Source organism: Tenrec ecaudatus, chromosome 8 (assembly GCF_050624435.1).
Source record: "Tenrec ecaudatus isolate mTenEca1 chromosome 8, mTenEca1.hap1, whole genome shotgun sequence".
NCBI lineage: Eukaryota > Metazoa > Chordata > Mammalia > Afrosoricida > Tenrecidae > Tenrec > Tenrec ecaudatus.
The window spans coordinates 166,206,059-166,227,605 of NC_134537.1; the positions used below are offsets into that span (position 1 = coordinate 166,206,059).

Here is a 21,547-nt window from a genome sequence, read left to right on the forward strand (position 1 = left end):
CCGTGTAAAATCATTCTCAAGAAAGCACATAGAACTTCAGCCCTGAACAGGTAAAGTTTTTCTTCATTTAAAAGACCAGATTTAGATACCTAGCGATAATTAAATATGTTCCTTTTATTTCTATATACACTCACATTTAAAACTCCTATAAATGTCAGAAGGGATGAAAATGTGTACCTTCAACTGATTAACCAGACCCATTAAACAAATAGCCCAATGAATGCCGGTTGAGCTTAGCTAAGCTTTGTGGTTTAGCAGCGCACAGCGGCAGCAGGTAAGCCATCACCACAGAAGAGCCATGAGAGGTGCCTGACAGCTACCACCAACTCTGCAGTCCCCTAAGCATTCACAAGCTCTCTACACTATCACCCTTGTTCTGGGATGCTGCTGCGGCTCCAGATATGTTTCCATTTCAGGCAGAGCAAACATGTGTAAATACTTTATTAAAATAAAAAAATACATGAAGTGAAAGCTGTTCCCCACTGATTGATTTTTCAAAAGCTCCCTAGACTGCTTCTGCTACAGATGTTTGCAAAATGATTGGATGCAAAGTGGGCTTAATTCATAAAAGCAATAAAATGTTGCTTATTGACTGAACAGATGAACTAGCTGAGGGGGGAGAATTTGGAGTGTTCTTATTGGAACTGCTTTGAAGAAATGTAATGATAGTGGAGAGACAGAACCTTATTAGCTGTGGTAAATATATTTTTCTACAGAATGCTTAGGAGGTTTTGAAATATCTAGAAACAACTCTCATATTCTCTGTTATGCTGGTTTCTGGATGAACCATGTATCACTTTCAGCCTCATAAAACCACCAGATCCAGATCATGCAAGGTTTGTAATCCATGAATAAATTTCTGCTGTAGTAAAAGAAGTGCCCAGATCAGGTAGTCAGGACAGCTTGGTTGTAGCTTTAGTTCTGCCCACTGACTTTACCACTTGATCTGGTAAAGTGAGATCAGAGTTTTCATCAGTAAGCAGCTGTGTTCAATATTGGGAAACAATCGTGGCTGGGCTGGCCTACCACTTACAAGAGGTCTTGTGCAGAAGATCTGCCGAATTCAACACATTATTTGATTTCATGTCTGCTGCTTCCATGACCGTTGCTTGTGTATCGAAGTAAAATGAACTTCTGAACAGTTACAATCCATTCTCCATTTATGTGATTCTTGTCAATTGGTTGAGCTGTGAGAATTCCACTCATCTGTCAGCCTATCACACTGTACTGACGTGCATGTTGTGGTGATGGTCGAAGCTGCGCCAGCAGGCTCACCCATGGCAAGGGAGTTCCAACAGGACTTCCAGGCTAAGAAGGAAGGGGTGGTCCACAAAGGAAAGCCGGCCTGAAGACTGCAACAGCAGGGGCCCATTGTCAGAGCCACACTGGGAGACAGGTCCCTCCGAGTGAAGGCCCAGAGCAGAATTGGGCATGAGCAGCCTCCTCGAGTTAGAGTTGGGGTTTTTCTAGTCAACACATTTTCTTTTTCTCTAACTTAGAAATATAGTCGAATAGCCGAAACCATTGGGTAGCTGAACAGAAGACCATACCTCCTGAGCCCCCCAGTCTGGTGTGAGGGGAGGACAGCTGATCACTGGATGTGCAGTGTTACCAGACAGAACTGGTCCCAAACCATGGCCCCTGCCCGCTACCACCACAAAGACAGTAGGAAGGCCATGCCTTTTATCCTCAGCTTTAATCCTCAGAGTTTTATCTGGGCCTCTGTGAACAGACGTTACTCAAAGTTCACCTGGGATGCCAATGCCAGCATTTCCACAAGCCTCCTTGATGTTCCTGCAGTAACTGAGGTCAGAGGTCAGCAATATGACAACCCTGCCCTGACTTTGTGATTTCAGAAACAGCTCTCCTCTTTCTGCAGCCCACTCGAAATGTTTATTGACCAGCTGAAACACTTCAGGAGTTCCTTCTTTGAGGTTACTGTATGACTGTCCTTCTGTTGGCCTCAATCCCCTCATGGCCAGAGTCACCTGGAATCGTTATCAATAACATCAGCAAGAACAATTTCTTTGGTGGTTACATCAACACCAAATTCCATGTTCATGTCAACCAATGTACAGTCCTGGGGCAACCAAGATTTTTCCAGTATATCAAAAAGGGCCTGGGTGGCATGATTCACAATGTCTACTTTAATTTGACCTATCTCAAGTCCAGCAAAGCAACTTTGGCAGCAACTGGCTGCTCCTCAGACCACTGTGGGTCATTGTTGGCTTCATCCTTGAAAAGCATCTCCACATCCGTTGGGCAAAACCGATAGCCTTCCTCAATGCCAGGGCTCCTTTTGAGAAAAGAGCAAGTTGCTATTCTACATATCCACTCCATGGAATCATTTCACACTGGGAAGTAATGAAATCCATCTCCCCCATGTTGTGGTGAAAGCAGTTTAGATATCTGCTTCCTGGAACACTGAAAAAGACAACTGGTCGTCTTGGTTGGGAATCTCAGCTTTGCTTTGCTTTGCTTCCAGATGTTTCTTTCCAGTGGCACTCCCTGCAGTAATCGGGTCCTTGGAAGGCAGGATGACTTTCCCTGGGTGATCTGCCAACTCACAGACTTCTGTTTTCCCCTCACAGAGTTTTGGACCAATAAGCAGCACCTCAGAGGTTTGGGCTGGCAGCTGTGACCCCAAGAAGTAGAGAAGCTGGAATGTCTAGAGTCAGTTTTTTTGTTTGTTTGTTTGTTTTTTACATTTTATTAGGGGATCATACAACTCTTATCACACTCCATACATATACATACATCAATTGTATAAAGCACATTCATACATTCTTTGCCCTAATCATTTTCAAAGCATTTGCTCTCCACTTAAGCCCTTTGCATCAGGTCCTCTTTTTTTTTCCCCTCCCTCCCTGCTCCCCCATCCCTCATGAGCCCTTGATAATTTATCGATTGTTATTTTGTCATATCTTGCCCTGTCATGAGGTGTCAAAGGGATCAGGTATAAGGCATCTTGCAAATATATATATTTTATATACCATATATATATATTTGCATGATGCCTTATATATGTATATACCATAGTGAATGAAGGGGGAAGTGCAGAGTGGAGACCCAAAGCCCATTTGTCGGCCACTGGAGATCCCCTCACAGAGGGGTTTAGGAGAGGAGATGGGTCAGTCAGGGTGCGAGGTAGTACCGATGAAGAGCACAGCTTTCCCCCAGATCCTGGATGTTTCCTCCCCCCAACTACCATGATCCAAATTCTACCTTGCAGGACTGGATAGGGAAGAGGTTGTACACTGGTGCATATGAGAGCTAGAGTCAGTTTTAATTACACAGATGGAACAAAGCTTTTGTGAACCTTACTTTCTGATGGGGCAGACACAAAATGAGAAGACACAGCTACAAACATTCATTAATAATCAGATCATCGAACAACTAACTCCACGAGGAAGAAGCACGCAGACATCTGTGACTCAAGGATTGTAAATCACATAATCCATAGTTGAAGGAGGGAGTCGTATTAAAGCCGAAATTGTGAGATTCTACTTTGCAGAAGGCTATGGAGGACAGTGGAAGCCCAAGATACATTTGTGAGGTCTACACAGGAAGTAAACCTCCAGAGATCCCCTCTATCGATAATGGAGGGACGGGATAAACTGGTTACCACAGAGGGTGAGTTGGAGGGATGACTCTAGGAAGATCAAAATGATAAATCTGACTTGATCAGCTAAAATCTTGTCACTTGATTCCCCTCTAATACACATTGAGCCGGATCTGGTTTTCAATATTTTCTGTGTTTATTTATGTATTTATTTCTCTCCATATTGGGGTTTCTCTCTAATATATTTTGTCATTGTGAGTAGCCCTCTTGAGTTTTTGTTAGATGTATTTCTGTTTTTCATTATATGAAACCCAGAATTGAAGAAGCTATAGAAACAGCACATAGAATAAAGGTTTCTGGGGCTACATTGGGGGAGCACAGGGATAAAGAGGAGCTGATATCAAGGAGTTCAAGAAGGAATAGACTGTATTGAAAGCGATTGTGGTAGCAATTGTACAATACTGCTTGATGTGTTTGGACTAGGGTATGATATGATATTGGTATTAGTTCCCAATAAAATGGTTTTGAAACTAAATAAAAGATATTATTTAGATAAAACAAGATCATCAAAATATGAATATAATAAAATGTACAGTCCTATAAAATAAAATGTAACCTTTAAAGATGCATATCCTGGGCATTAGTGAACTGAAATGAGTTGGTTTGAGCATTTTGAATCAGACAAGCATTTCCTTATTATGCCAGCAATGACAAATTCAAAAGTAAATTGGTCTCAGTCATCATTAAAAATAATATTTCAAGATCTATCTTGAAGTACAATGCTGTATATGATAAGGCAATACCTATACATCTATAAGAAAGACCAGTTAATAAAATTTATGCACCAACTATTATAGCCAGTGATGAAGACATTAAAGATATCTAGCAACTTCTTTAGACCTAAATTGATAAGCCATGCAATCAAAATGCATTGGTAATTCTGCTCATTGGTATGTGAACGTTGGAAACAAAGAAAGGCTCAAAAATTGAGTCCTTCCCTAGAAGTCTGTGCTACAGAGGACAGCACTCAACCTACAGGTTGGGGAGAGGACCTGGTCTGTCATGCCCACACAGAAGCAAACCAAGAAGGAAAAAGAGAGAATGATGGTCTAGACCCCATATTGGCACCCCAAGACCTGAGGGTCATGTCCCTGCATGGAGTTGCTAAGGCACAAAGAGGACTGTAAGGCCAACTACAGCTTGAGACATGATGTGCCCCTGCTGGAACATACTGTAACCAAGGACAATACTGGGACCACATGGCAGGGATTGAGTCTGGTGTCAACCCCCACAGTGGGCGAACCAAGAAAGGAACATAAAAGATCGGCAGCAGGAGCAAAGCAAAACCACAAAGCTCCCGAAGAGTCCTAGATTTCAGGCTAGGAGAGGCAGTTTCCAGAACCCCAGAACCAGGAGGAAGGTAGTCATAAAGGTCAGCAGACAGACCTGGAATTGTGTGTGCATTTCCAGGATTTTTGCTAGGTTTATATACTCTTTTATTTCAATCTTTTATTTTCTTATTGTTTTGTCTCCACTATTGTTGGTTTTCCAACCTATTTAAGACATGGGAAGCAAGCCTGAGGAGAAAGCAATGGAGCTAATGGTTTTGGAGGGACTTCGGGGGAGGAGGAGGCAGGGGAAGGGAGTGGTGAGCAAACAGCACCAGAGACAGGGGAACAACTAGGGAATTAAAATCAGCAGTGAGGAGGACATGGAGACTCAGGGGGGTGTTGCAGCAACAGCAATCTAGCTGAGAGGAAATACTAAGAGGCAGAAGAAGGGTGAGCTTATTGATGGAACAGGAAGAAGGTAAAAGAAAACAGGAAAGCTCTAGGAAGTAAAGCCATGGATAGAGGTATAAGCATAAGTGTGTACATCTGTAAGTATATTAATTAATAAAAATAGAGGTATTCTCTGGCAAACCTAACCAAATAAAGGAAGGAACAAATTTCAATAGCAAGGATGAGGGATGAAACAGAGGGCATAACAACAGACCATAATGACATCAAAAGGATCATTATACAGGACTATGAAGGCCTGCACCCCAATAAATTCAACAACTTGGAAGACATGAACAAATACTTGGAAAAGCAATCCCTTCCAAGACTATCCCAGAGGGATGACAAGCGTCTCAATAGACCCATAACAATAAAGAAATAGACAAGGTTATCAAGGGATTACCAACAAAAAAATCCCCCACACAAGATGGCTTCAGAGGAGAATTCTACCAAGCATTCAGGAAAGAACTGACACCACTCCTACACAAACTCTTCCAGAACATAGAAAAAGACTGAAAACTCCAAAACTCATTGTATGAAGCTAGTATAAATCTGATACCTAAAGCAGGCAAGGATCCCACAAGAATTGAGAACTACAGACCAATATCCCTAATGAACATCAACACAAAAAATCCGTAACAAAATACTGGCCAATAAAATACAAAGGATATAAAACAAATAATTCACCATGACCAAGTGGGATTCATACCAAGAATGCAGAGATGGTTCACAGATAAAAGACCATTAGTATTTTTTAATAGTTTTATTAGGGGCTCATACAACTCCTATCACAATCCATACAGACATCAATTGTGTAAAGCACATCTGCACATTCATTGCCCTCATCATTCCCAAAACATTTGCTCTCCACCTAAGCCCCTGGCATCAGGTCCTCATTTTTCCCCTCCCATTCCGCTCCCCCCTCTCTCATGAGCCCTTGATAATTTATATATTATTATTTTGTCATATCTTGTCCTCTCTGACGTCTTCCTTCACCCACTTTTCTGTTGTCCGTCCCCCAGGGAAGGAGGTCACATGTAGATCCTTGTAATCAGTTCCCTCTTTCCAACCCCCTTTCCCTCTACCCTCCCAGTATCACCACTCACACCGCTGTCCTGAAAGTATCATCTGCCCTGGATTCCCTGTGTTTCCAGTTCCTATCTGCACCAGTGTACATCCTCTGGTCTAGCCAGACTTGCAAGGTAGAATTCGGATCATGATAGGGGGGAGGCAGGAGGGGGGGGACATTTAGGAACTAGAGGAAAGTTGTATTTTTCATTGGTGCAACATCGCACCTTGACTGGTAGTATTATTTGCCACATTGAGATGAAAAAATACAAGAACCACATGACATTATCAATATATGCAGATAAAGCATTAGGCAATATCCAACACCCATTTTTGTTTAAAACACTCAAGAAGATAGGAATGGAAGGAAAAGTCCTCAATATAATACAAGCTATATATGAAAAACTTACAGTCAACGTGGTAGTCAATGGAGAAAAGATGAAAACAATCCCTCTGAAAAAGGGACCAGACAAGGATGCCCCTGTCCCCACTCCTATTTAACATCCTACTGAAGGTCCTAGCTAACAGCATACGGCAAATAAAAGACATCAACGGTATTCATCTGGAGAAGGAAGAGGCAAAACTATCATTAATTGCAAATTATATGATTTTATATATGGAAAATCTCAAAAGCTCCACAAGGTGAGTGCTAGAAGCACTAGAGGAATATGGCAAAGTGGCAGGATACAAGATCAACAGACAGAAGTCTATTGGACTGCTATGTACATCAGACAAGACCACGGAAGAGGGGGTCCAAAAGGTAGTACCCTTCATAATAGCCAAATTGTGACAAATTGAAGCATCTAGGGATAAACCTGATTTTTTTTTTAAAAAACCAAAAGAATTCTATGAGGAAAACTATAGAACACTATTACAACAAACCAAAAGTTACCTGAACAAATGGAAGAATATCCCATGCTTGTGGATCTGAAGACTCAGTAAAGATGCCAGTTCTGTCCAAGGTACTCTGTAAGGTCAGTGCTATCCCAATACAAATACCATCATCTTTCTTCAAAGAATTCAAAAAACTTGTTACCAACTTCATATAAAGAGGCAAGAAGCCAAGAATTAGCAGAGAACTACTCAAGAAGAAGGACAGAGTGGGAGGGCTTACTTTATCTGACTTTAGCACCTATTATACAGCCACAGTGGTCAAAGGAGTGTGGTCCTGGTATAATGACAGATAGTCAGACCAATGAAAAAGAACTGAAAACCTAGAAATAAAACCATCAGGTACAGACAACTGATTATTTATAATGGCCCAAAAAATATCAAATGCAAAGCAGATGCCCTCTTCAGCAAGTGGCGCTAGAAAAAATTTACATCTACCTGCCAAAAAATGAAGCAAGACTCTTATCTCACTCCATGCACAAGAATAAACTCAAGGTAGATAGCAGACCTTGAGTTAAAACCCCAAATTATTAGGGCCATCAATGAGGGAATTTGGACAAACCTAAGAACTTTGGGTCAGGGAATAAACAGGCTACTGGAAATAAGAAAGAACACAAACACAGAGGAGGCACAAATTGACAAGTGGGATATACTGAAGCTAAAAGACGTGTACTTTGAAAGAATTCACCAAGAGAGTAGTAAGAGAGCCCACAGACTGGAAAAACAGCTTTAACAATGACATATCAGACAAAGGCCTTATTACTAAAATCTGCAATAATCTGCTAACAACAATAAATTTAAAATTAAAAAAACAACAACAGTTATCCACTGAAGGTGGTCAGAGGACCTGAACCGAAGTTTCACAAGGACAGAAATCAAATGGCCAATAAACATATGAGAAAATGTTCCTGATCATTAGCCATAGAGAAATGCAAATAAAAATAGCTCTGTGTAGGGCGGAGGGAAGCTCATCGGTGGGGCCACGCGCTGAGTGCTCCATCACTCTACCCCTGTCCCTTGGGAAGGTCTGAGACTAGGCCCAGCAGCGGCCCTAACAGGGGCCTCCCTGAGTTCCCAGATAACGGGGCTCTGCGCAAGGGCGGACTGGGCAAGAGAAGCCGAGGACCCCGCCCTCGGGAAGGGCCCGGCGGATGCCTCCTTTGCTGGAGCTTGGAACAGACTCACGGCTGGCCAAGTGAGTTCAATGGCTGAGGTGGGGCACCCACGGGAAAAAAAAAACAGCTCTGCAATATCACCTAACACCCTCAATAATAGCCCAATTCAAAGAATCAGAAAGCAATAAGTGTTGGAGGGGCTGTAGTGAGATAGGAAGTCTCATCCACTGCTGGTGGACCTTTAGGTATGTACAGCCATTATGGAAATTGATTTGGTGATTTCTAAAACAGATGGAAATCCAGCTACCATATGACTCAGCAATCCTCTATTGGGGATATAACCAGAAGAGACAAGAAACAAACCAGTCAGACATCTGTTCCAATGTCCATTGTGGTACAGTTCGCAATCACAAGGAGTTGGAAACAACCCAAATTCCCATCACCAGACAAATGGATTAAAAAATTGTGGTACATACATACAATGGAGTACTATGCATTCCTAAAAGGCAGTGATGAACAGATGAAGCACATCGCTGCATGGGAAGAACTGGGGGAAATTATTCTAAGTGAAATAAACCTAGCATAAAAAGACAAGTACAATATGAGTCCACTGAGACTGAGGTAAGCTTAAAAAATGCAAAAGGGACATAGGGGGGGAAGCTACTATATACATACATTCCTGGAATGAGGTCCAAGTACTATGGCAGGGGTCAAACCCAAGGGTACATGTGGCAGCCAACTGAAAAAAATGGGTACAAGATTTTTTTTTGAAAAAGACAGAGATAGCAGGGGAACAGGGTACTCACCCACCCAAGGGAAGGGTTTTGTCTATATCGCCACAGGAAAGGGAGAGAGGGACCAGACTTCAAACCAGTACAGCAAGATGTGAATGCTACATACCAGCATAAAGCAGGGAACCAACAGTGAGATCTGCAGGGCCGGCCCTAATCCCAACTACGTGGACACCACCCAGAAGAATTCACTTCAGAGGATAGCACTAAAACTGAAGCTCAGGGAGAGGGGCGCGTCTGGTCAGAGCACAAAGGAGAAAATGAAGAGGGTAGGAGAGAGAGTGAAGCACATCCCAGCCCACCAAGCCCTGAGGACAATATTCCAGCTCAGAGCAACCAATGCACAGGGACACACGAGACACAACCCCACCATGAGACATGACATCCCTCACTGACTCATAGTGCTATATGGGGCAGCACTGTAGACACAGCGTGGGAGTTGTGCCTGATCTGGCCCCTCACTGGGCCAAAACACTCAGGGTGTGCTGTGGAGCAGCAGGGGGAGCAAAGCAATGAAGCCCCAGAAGAATACCAAAAATGGGCTTTGGGGCCAGGGTGTAGCACCTCATCAGACCCTACTGGAGAACACTCATAAAGGTCAACAGATAGACCTGGAACAATTTATAGGCTTTTCTTTTTTGCTATTGGTTTTTTGTTGCTGTCGTTATTCTTGTTTTGTTTTATTTTGTTGCTGTTTTGCTTTGCTTTGTTTTTGCACTTATTATTGTCTCTAGGTATATAAGATAGGCAGGATAAACAATCCAGAAGAGAAAACACTGGACCGACGGTCCCAGGGGTCCAAGGGGGGCACAGGAGAGGAGGTGGGGGAGGAGGAAGGGAGGTGCCAAGAAACCCAGGGACAAGGGAAAAACAAGTCATCTTAAATCAATGGTGAGGAAGGCATAGGGTCCCTGAGGTCCTTGATCAATGTGAATGATGAGTAGGGCAGAGAGTAAAGACCCAAAGCCCATCTGCAGTCAATTGGAAATCCCCTTTCAGAAGGCTCACAAGGAAGAGATGAGCTAGTCAGGGTTCAGTATAGCACTGAGGAAACACACAACTTTTCTCTATTCCATACTGTTTCCTCCACCCCACCCCCACTATCACCACGCTCATTCTACCTTACAAATCTGGCTAGACCAGAACATGTACACTTGTACAGATAAGAGGTGGCAACACAGGGAATCCAGGACAGATAGAGTAGAGAGTAAGGGAAGGGGGAGAGGAAGTAAGGGAGAACTGACCACAATGATTGGTATATAACCCCCTCCCAGCGGGACAGACAATAGAAAAGTGGGTAAAGAGAGGCAGTGGTCAGTGTAAGACATGAAAAAAATAATAACTTATAAATTATCAAGCGTTCATGAGGGAGGGAGGGTGTGGAAGGGAGGGAAAAAATGAGGAGCTGATACCAAGGGCTCAAGTAGAAAGAAAATATTTTGAAAACAGTGATGGCAACATATGTACAAATGTATGGATTGTGATAAGAGCAGTAGGAACCCCCAATAAAGTGACTTTTAAAAAAAGAGGTATTAGCCTATGTTACTCTATTTAAATGGCAATACATTGAGGTAGTGGATGAACTTTGGACCTCTGTTCAAGCCCTCCCTCCACACAAGAACACTTTGTTCTAACAACCAAGAATTCTGTGATGCTTACCCACCCAACAAAATGGCTGGAGACAAATAAGTGCATAAACAAATGTGGTGAAGAAAGTTGATGGTGCCCAGCTATCAAAAGAGATGGCATCTAGGGTCTTATAGGCGTTTAGTTAAACTGCAGCCATCTAGCAGAGAAGCAACAAATGCACATATAAGAAGCCCGCCAGCCTGTACGATCATGAGGTGTGAACAGGATCATATAACATGCATCAGAAGACCCCAAACAAGTAAACAAACAAACATATTTGAGAATGAAGTTGAGGATCAGAGCAGAGACCCAAAACCCATCTGTAGTCAAGTGGACATCCCCTCAAAGAAGAGTCACAAGAAAGGGATGGTGTCCAAGATAGCACCAATGGAACATACAATATTCCTCTTGTTCCTGGACGCTTCCTCACTCCCCATTATCATGACCCCAGACCTACCCTTCACTTCAGGCTAGGCCAGATTATGTACACTGGTACAGATAAGAGCTCACAATACACGGAATCCAGGTCAAATAAACCCCGCAGGAACAGAAATGGAAGTAGAGATACCGGGAGGGTAGGGAAAGGTGGGAAGGAAGGGGAAACTGATCGCAATGATTGAAACATAACCCCTAGCACCCCACCTCCCACCCCCTAGGGGAATGAACAACAGAAACCATTGGGGAAGGGAGACAGTGGTCGGTATAAGATATGAAAATAATAATAATTTATAATTTATCAAGGGATCACAAGGGGGGCATAGGGGGCGTGTAAAAAGAGGAGTTTATGCCAAGGGTTGAAATAGAAAGTAAATATTTCAATAATGATAAGTAAATAATGATGGCAACATATGTACAAATATGCTTGATACAATTGATGTATGGATTGTTAAAAGAGCTGTAAGAACCCCCAATAAAATGAGCTTTAAAATCAAAGAAAAGCTCACCGTGATAACACATGGCCTTGCTTGGAGCACTCGAGTTTTGTAAGAGCAATGTCTTCTTCATTAAAATACATTTTCTCCACATTAACTGTGATTATCCTTGTGAAACTCACCAAATAGAATCCACAGGAATCAATTGATTATATCTGTGGGAAGAGACCATGGAAAACTCAATATCATTAGTCAAAAGAGGGTCGGGGACTTACTGAGAATAAATCACCAAGATTGTGTGTACAAGTTCAGGTTGAAGCTGAAAAACATTAAAACAAGTGCATGAAAGTCAAAATATAACTTTGAGTATATCCCACCTATATTCAGAGGCTATTTCAAGATTGGATTTGAAAGGTGGAACATTAATAACTGGAGACCAGAGGAGTTGTGAGGTGAGAGCCAGATATCATAAATGAAGAAAACAAAAGGTTATTAAAAACACAATAAAGAAGACTGAAGTATATATCACAAGAGTCTGAAACATGCTCTTGAAAGTAGACTTAGCAAAGAGAATGGAAGAGATGGTGAAATAAAAGAACTGGTCTTAGAATTTGAAAGGGCAGCTGGAGAAGACAAATCAAATCATTATAACTAAATATGTAAAGCATGGAGTTAGGAAGCAGCATATCTCATGATGGAACAATTGAGGGTGAAATTTAAGCCTCTCCCAAGTTGCAATAACTCAGAATTATACAGTCAATATACTAAATGGTGCAGGAAACATCAAAAGAAGATGGAAAGGAAGCAGAGAGTCATTGTACCAAAAAGAATTTGTCAGCATTTAATATCAATGGGCGACATATGATCAAGAACTGATGATATTAAAGGAAGACATACAAGCTCTCTTGAAGGCATTGGCGAAAAACAAGGCTACAGAAATGGACAGACAGTGGCTTTTTTGTTTGTTAGCATGTCGGTGTTGCTGTTGACGCAATGTTCTTATGTGTCACTTTGGTGCTGTCAAAGCCATCCGCATTTTTATGCACATATTACTATATCTGCAGGTCTACCTAGATAAGATAGGATGGACAAACAATGTGAGAAGAAAATAACGGGACCAACGGTCCCGGAGGGACATGCGAGTGTGGGAGGTAGGGGAAGGGAAGAGGTGTCAGCCAACCCAGGGACAAGGGAACAGTGAGTGGTTCAAAACCAGTGGAGGGAGGGGATGTGAAGACTGGTAGGGAGTGACCAAGGGCAAGGTAACTGAGAGGAATTACTGAAACGAGAATGAAGGCTGAACATGGTAGTGGGACAGGAGGAAAGCGAAAGGAAATAGAGGAAAGGAGTAGGAGGCAAAGGGCATACATAGAAGCCTAAATACAGACATGTACATATGTAAACATATTTATGATTATGGGGGAAATAGACCTATGTGCATATATTTATAGGTTCAGTAGTAAGGTAGCAGGTGGACAATGGGCCTCCTCATGCGCAATCCCTCAAGACAATAGCGCCTTGCTCAGCTAAACGGTCATTTCATGATACCCACCTTCCCAACATGATCGCTGAAGACAGACGTCTGCATAAGCAAACGTGGTGAAGAAAGTTGATGGTGCCCGGCTATCATAAAGATATAGCATCTGGGGTCTTAAAGGCTTGAAGGCAAACAAGTGGCCATCTAGCTCAGAAGCAACAAAGCCCACAGAGAAGTACACAAGCCTAAGTGAACATGAGATGTTGAAGGAATCAGATAGCAGACACCAAAGAACAAAAACCATCATTTTGTGATCACCTTCCCCACATAAACGCTGAAGACGAATGTGTGCATAAGTAAGTGTGGTGAAGAAGGCTGATGGTGCCCGATTATTGAGAGATACAGCATCTGGGGACTTAAAGGTTTGAAAGTAAACAAGTGGCCATCTAGCCCAGAAGCAACAAAGCCCACATGGAAGCAGCACATCAACATGTGTGATCATGAAGGGCCGAGGGGACCAAGTTTCAAGCAACAAAGGCGGGGGATGGGGGGGAAATCATATCATCGTTAATGAGGGGAGTGCATGATGGGGACCCAATACCCATCTGTAGTTAACTGGACATCCCTTGCAGAGGGGTAGTGGGAAAGATATGAGTCACTCAGGGTTCAGTGTAGCAATAATGAAAGTCACAACCTTCCTCTAGTTCTTAAACGCTTCCTCCCCACCCCACCCCAACTATCATGATCCCAATTCTACCTTGCAAACCTGGTTAGACCAGAGGATGTACAGTGGTACCATTGGAATCTGGAAACACAGGGAATCTAGGACAGATGAACCCCTCAGGACCAGTGGTGAGAGTGGCGATACCGGGAGGGAAGGAGGGGTAGAAAGGGGGAACCGATCTCGGGGATCTACATATAACCTCCTCTCTGAGGGATGGGCAACAGGAAAGTGGGTGAAGGGAGACGCCGGGCAGTGTAACATAAGATAAAATAATAATTTATAAATTATTAAGGGTTCATGAGGGAGAGGGAGCAGGGAGGGAGGGAGAGGGGAAAAATGAAAATGAGCTGATTCCAGGAACCCAAGCGGAAGGCGAGTTTTGAAAATGACGAGGGCAATGACTGTATAAGGGTGCTTTACTCAATTGATGTATGTATGGATTGTGATAAGAGTTGTATGAGCCCCAATAAAATGATTTTTTAAAAAGAAATGGACAGAAAAGTAATTGACATATTTCAAAAGTTTAGTGCACAGGCCAACAAGATCAGTCGGCTTAGGCCGTGGTGGGATAATCCCCCACCACCTTAAGGTTCTAGGTAGTGGTGGTAAAATTAAAGTCCTTAGGAATGCAGGGTGGGAGGTACTTGCAATGACTTTCACTTGACCTTTTCTCCCATTATAGCCCTTGTCCCTCATGACAAGAATCCGGTAGGGATTATGCTAGCACTTAGTATTTCTATTCCAATAATTCATTCTAGAACTGGAGGAATCACTACAGGATTGGTTTGGGGACCCACTGAACTGTGAAATGGATCTGAGCTAATTAAACATCTATTAATAACCTGGCCTGTATATGCCTCCACTTTGACTGCTGGGGTAAAGTGACATACTGGGTTTTCAGAAATTATGGTTAGTTCAGAGCCAGTAATTCAGAAAAAATTAAATTATTTTCTTTTCTCTACTGAACAGTCACACTTATAAAATGTCACAGATCCCTTTTGGGGAAACCTGGAACAAAGGTTAACGATGCAAATATTTGTCAGTAATATGGGCTTCTTCCTCAAGCATACCCATGCCGTCTTCCCTCACAAGAATATATGGGTTTGCCCACTAGTTCAGGAATGGGAACTGAGTGGGAACCTGCGACTCTCTATACTGGTGGTTCACTTTAGACTGCCATTCACTTGATCAAGAATTTTTCTGCTTACACAGATCAAGAAAATGTCTACAAAATTTTCCATCTATTTCACTCACATGAATAGTATAGCCCAGTAGACAATGCCGAAAGTCTGCATAAATCAAACCATTATGATTAATGCTTTCATTTTATAGTCAACTGTGGTGACTATGCCCACATGATCTTTGGTAATTAACTACTCTCATTGGCTTCTACCGTCATGGGCCCAGTCAGCCCATTTTAGTTAGGTGTCTTAATTCAGTTGGGAAACACCTCATTGTCAATGACTATACAGAGCACTGCCTACAGCAGTATCTAATGGAGCTTCAAAAGGTGAATTATCTTCATGAATGTGTTCCTGTCCACGGTGGTAAAAGATATGTCCCCTGCCCCTCCCCCCAGAAGAATTTATCTCAGAGGACGGCATTGAATCTGCAGCTCCAGGAGAGGGACATGTCTGATCAGAGCACACGGGAGCAAATGAAAGGGGAGGAGGAGAGAGCAGAGCACACCATGGCCCACCAGGCCTTGAGGAAAATGTTCCTGCTCAGAGCAGCCAATCCACAGAGAGGACCATATGATCAGCCACTCTATGAGACACTACATCCCTCACTGACCCATAGCCCTACAGGGGACAACACCAGCGACACAGTGTGGGAATTGTGACCGATCTGATCCCTCCACTTGAGGCAAAACACTAAGGGGGTGCAACAGAACAGCAAGGGAATGGAGTGGTGAGCTCCCCAGAGCATGCCACAGGTGGATTTGGGGCCAGGGCTTGGTGCCCCAACAGACTGGACTGGAAAACATTCCTAAAGACCAACAAACAGTCCTTGAACTAACTACAAGATTCTCTTTCTTTTTGTTGTGTTTTGTTTTTTTTCCCATTGGTTTGTTGTTGTTTTGTTGTATACTGTTGCTAGGTTTTGCTCTGTCTTTTTTTTGGGCGCATGTTATTATCCCAGGGCACATGGGAGAGGGGGAGGTGGGGGGAAAAGGTAGTGGTGTTAACAAACCCAGGGACAAGGGAACAACAAGTGATCCAAATTGGTGGTGAGGAGGATGTAGGAGGCCTGGTAAGGCATGATCAAAGGTAATGTAACCAAGAGGAATTACTGAAACCCAAATGAAGACTGAACATGATATTGGGACAAGAAGAAAGTCAAAGGAAATTGAGGAAAGAGCTAGGAGGCAAATGGCATATATAGATATCTAAATAAAGGCATGTACATATGTAAACATATTTATATGTGAGGATGGGGAAATAGATTTATGTGCATATATTTATAAGTTTAGAATTAGGGTAGCAGATGGACATTGGGCCTCCACTTAAGCCTTCGCTCAATGCAAGAATACTTTGTTTTATTAAACTGGCATTCTATAATGCTCACCTTCCCCAACACAATCGCTGAAGACAAAGCGTGTGAATAAGCAAATGTGGTGAATAAAGCTGATGATGCCCGGCTATCAAAAGATATAGTGTCTGGGGTCAAGGAAAAATGCAAGACTCAGGTTGAAATACTGAAAGAATCTATGGGAAAAATCTTGAACTATGCAGGAAGCATCAAGAGAAGATTTAAGAATAACTGAGTCACGGTACCAAAAAGAACAAGTCCACATTCTACCATTTCAGAAAATGCCACATAAGCAAGAACCAATGGCACTGAAGGAAGAAGTACACTGCACTGAATGTATTGGCAAAAAGAAACGCTGCAGGAATTGATGGAACACCAATTTAAATGTTTTCAGTAAGCTGAAGAAGCACTGGAAGCACTCACTCATCTATGCTAGGAAATTTGGAAGACAGCTACTTGACCACCTGACTGGATGAGATTCATATTTGTGTCTATTCCAAAGAAAACTGGTCCGACAGAAGGCTCAAACTATACAAGAATATCATTGATATCACATGCAAGTAAATTTTTGCTCAAGATCATCCAACAGTAGTTGCAGCAGTACATTAACAAAGAACTGCCAGAAATTCAAGCCAGATTCAGAAGAGGATGTGGAACAAGAGTTATCATTGCTGATGTCAGATGGATCTCAGCTCAAAGCAGAGAATTACAGAAAGATGTTTATTTGCATTTAACTGACTATGCACAGTTATCCAACTGTGTGGGCCATAATAAATTGTGGATAACCTTGAGAAAATTGGGCATTACAGAACACTTCTTTGGACTCATGTGAAACTTGGTCATGGATCAAGTGACATTTATCAGAACAGAACAAAGAAATACTGATTGTTTAAAATCAGGAAAGGTATGCATCAGGGTTGTATTGTAGCCTCTTACCATACTTCTTCAATCTGTATGCTGAGAAAATCATCACAGAAGCTGGATTATATAAATAAGAATGTGACATCAGTATCGGAGGAAGGCTCATTAACAAACTGATGTAGATGACGCAACCTTGCTTGCTGATTGTGAGAAGGAATTGAAGTCCTTGTTGAAGATCGAGGATTGTAGCCTTCAGTATGGATGACAACTCAATGTAAAGAAGACAAAAATCCTCACAACCGGATCCCTAGGTAACTCAAGATAAACGGAGAAAAGGTTGAAGTCATCCAGGATCCTGTCTTGCTTGGATCCGCAGTCAATGCTCATGGAAGCAGCAGGCACGATATCAAAAGATGGACTCCATTAGGTAAATCTGCTTCACAAAACCTCTTTAAAGTATTGAAGAGCAAGAATGTTACTTTGAGGACTAAGATGTGCCTGACCCAAGCCACGTTATTTTCCATCACCTCATATGCATGTGAAGGTTGGACATTGAATAGGGAAGACCAAAGAACAATGGATGCACTTGAATTGTGGTGCTGGGGAAAATATTGAAATTTCCATGGACTGTGTGTTGGACAAATCAATGTGTCTTACATATGTTGGACATGTCAGAAGAGACCGTCCCTGGAGGACAACATGTTTGGTAAAGTGGAGGGCAATGGAGGAGGAGAAGTCCCTCGACAGGAGGGACGGACACAGTGGCTGCTTCAATGGCTCAGGCACAGGAATAATTGTGAGGATGGCGCAGGACCATAAAGTGTTTCGTTCTGAGGTGCATAGGGTCACTATGGGCTGGAGTTGACTCGATGGCGCCTAGCAACAACAAGTCTCTTTCACTAAACCTTTGGATACTTTCTTCTGTGAACTCCAAGGTAGGTCTGGCATTTCAACCGAATTTGACCTAGGCCAGCCTTCATGGAAGCAAACACATAAATTACTAGACCCTTTTCTAACCTTTAAAGATGAAACACTATATGCAGAAGGTGTGCTTGGTCGGCTCATATCCATAAAGTTAAACTGATCCAAATTGATATTCCCTGCGTCATTAGCACACACCTCATAACCATCCCCACACATATTTTGCAGGCTTCTGATTGTATGTACTAGAAAATCAAGCACTTCTTTTGTAATGTAATGTGCCCCTTCCCATGCTACATCTGGTACTTCACCTCTTGAAGCTTGCTAGTACATAGATATAGTTATAGTCTAGGTTTTCCCAAAGTGAATGATACACCCCCTAGTCTACTCCCCAAACCCCACACTGGGGAGAATTAGAACGATCCCGGGGAACTGAAAAATCATATAGCTATATTTTATCCTGGATCATGAGCTATAATACAAACGTTTTTAATTGCCATGGGGGTGCTGAGTAATTTTTTCTGAAAAGGGAGCAGTAGGCCAAATAAATTTAAGCACGTATGAATAGAGGAAATAATGGGAGGTCCTAGAGCAGCATTCTCAACCTGTGCGTCGCAACCCCTTCACAGGGGTCACTCAATTCATAACAGTAGCAAAATGACAGTTATGAAGTAGCAACAAAAATAACTTTATGGTTGGGGGTCACCACCACAAGGAACTGTATGAAAGGGTGGCGGCCTGAGGAAAGTCGAGAACCACTGCTCTAGAGTCACTCAGAAATGCCTTGTAAGGCATCTGCCTTCACTTATGACCTAGAGCAGGGCAGGAGAATTTTCAGCCCATGAGTTACATAAGGCCCTCAGATCATCAATACTAGCTAACGTTGCATGCCTCGCCAATGAGAAGCCGTTCCAGCTCACATTGTGGATGAATTACCTTAATAGTTAACCAGTTGATCCAGATAAGGGTGTTATAAATATCCAAATGGATATAAAAAAAGATTGTCATAAAAAAAGACTTTCCACCCCTGCCTTAGACAGTTCAAAATAGAGCCTCAATGTCTTGATTTTCTGTTTTGGGCTCTGGGGTCCACTGCTCGATATTTAACATGGCAGAGAAAATGGGTCAAGAACCAACTCAAAGCCATCTCCAGGACTATGTCCCATTGTTTTCCTTAATACTAGTTGTTACAGTACAACACCAAATGAAAGCAAAGTGACATTTAAACAAATTATTGATTTCATTACTTGCCAAGAATGTGAAAACTTATATAGGCATTATGATCATTTATGTTTATTTATTGGACATTTTTATTAAGCCTGAATTTCTTGGGTCTGATGCATCTTAGGCATTTTTTAAAATGACAATAAATAATTTGCTGCATGTGCATAACTAAATTTTTTATTCCAATACCCATTCTGATGTGCTGTCAAGAAATTCAATTTTAGACTTCCCTCCCATCTCTAACATAAGTTCAGCCGTTATCGGCAATACCATATAATGGTTACAAAGCAAAGTTCTTGAATTTAATGTCCCAGCTACCAGTCACTAGCTGGATGACTTTGAGTAAATCACTCAAATTATTTGTGACCCTGTTTATTGTTCCATAAATGGTGTATTACCTCTCTGTAAAAGTTATTTGGACCTTCGGTTCAAATAAGATAATAAGCTCTTGCTGTATATTAATTCTCATGTAGTGAGTTTTTTATGTGTGTTATTTATTGTCATTATATTATACATCCTCAGCCTAATAAAGCATACCACATCTTACTATGTGTTTTTACGTATGATATTTGTGAAACTATATAAGTAAAAGCTAAGTTTTCGGAAAGTCACAAATCTGAATTTGAAACAGAAGAGCATGTATTCATTAAGTGTGAAAAAGCTCTCAGACAATTGAAAACAGTGTGAAAAGTCACAAATGGTTCTCTGCCACCTTCACAATATCTCACAAAAGAAGGATACTTTAAATTTATTCTATTAACTACAGAGACAAAGAAAGATGTTGCTCTCATGCTATAGTTTTTACCTTTATAAATCAGTGAGAGAGATTGTTTTTCATATTGTTCATTTGGTCATTAAGGTTCCTCCAGTGTGGAAAAAAATGAAATAAGACTTAAAAATAACAAAATGGATTCATAGGAGAATAAAAGCAATCATTATTTTTTATTAATAAATCTTTTTATTGGGGCTCATACAACTCTTACCACAATCCATACATATATCAATTGAGCAAAGCACCCTTATACATTTGTTGCACTCGTCATTCTCAAAATTCACCTTCCACTTGGGTTCCTGGAATCAGCTAGGTTTCCCTTTTTTTCCCCCTCCCCCTCCCTCCCCGCTCCCCCCTTCCCCCTGGTCCCTTAATAGTTTATAAGTAATTATTATATCTTATCTTAAACTGCCCGGCATCTCCCCTCACCCACCTCCCCATTGCCCATCTCCCAGAGAGGAGGTTACACATAGATCTCCAAGATCGGTTCTCCCTTTCTACACCCCGTTCCCTCCCGGTGTCGCCACTCCCACCGCTGGTGTTGAGGGGTTCGTCCGTCCTAGATTCCCTGTGTTTCCAGATCCCTACTGCACCGCTGCACATCCTCTGGTCTAACCAGGTCCGCAAGGTAGAACTGGAGTCATGATAACTGGGAGGGGCGGAAGCGTTCAGGAGCTAGAGGAAGGTTTTGAGTTACAGCAATCATTATTTTTAGAGGTTTTTTTAAAAAAAGAATCGTGCTGTAATTTCTGAAGTACTGCCCTTGGTGTAACTTCAATTAAAACACAGTTCCATTTGGAAATTTACAGGGTGATAACCTTCCAGGGTAAAATGACCCTAGCTTATTTATTTTTCTTAAAGATTTACAGTCACTCTTTATTAGCATGCAATGGTGAGTGTGGGCTGTAGAGACGTCTTAAAGCAATTATCACATCAGGTGTATGCTATGTGTATTTACAGACTCTCTGAGGGGATTCACCACTTTCCAGAAGAGTCAGCATTCCTCTTCCAACTATTAGATGCAATGTTCGTTTGTTTGCTTGTTTTTCTTAATTTTATTGGGGCATAGTCAACATATCATACAATTCAATAGTTCAATTGTATCCAGAAGAGTTTTACCATAATTACCACAATCAATTTTACAACATTTTCTACTTTCTTGGACTCTGTTATTACCTCCTCATTTCCTACCCTCCTCCCCTGTCAGACCCCAAGACACCATTAATCCAGTTATTGTCTCTATAATTTCATCAACCATGGATTTCAGACACCAAAACCCAAAGAAACAAAAAAACTAAGACTGCAGATTTGTATGACCCTGAGTGTAGGA

At 41.9% G+C, this 21,547-nt stretch overlaps 1 pseudogene; it reads right to left on the bottom strand.

Annotated features, from left to right (window-relative positions):
- Nucleotides 1-1,490: 1,490 nt before the first annotated feature.
- The window catches only part of LOC142455590 (bifunctional phosphoribosylaminoimidazole carboxylase/phosphoribosylaminoimidazole succinocarboxamide synthetase pseudogene), a 92,593-nt pseudogene continuing 72,536 nt past the window's right edge, over nt 1,491-21,547 (bottom strand).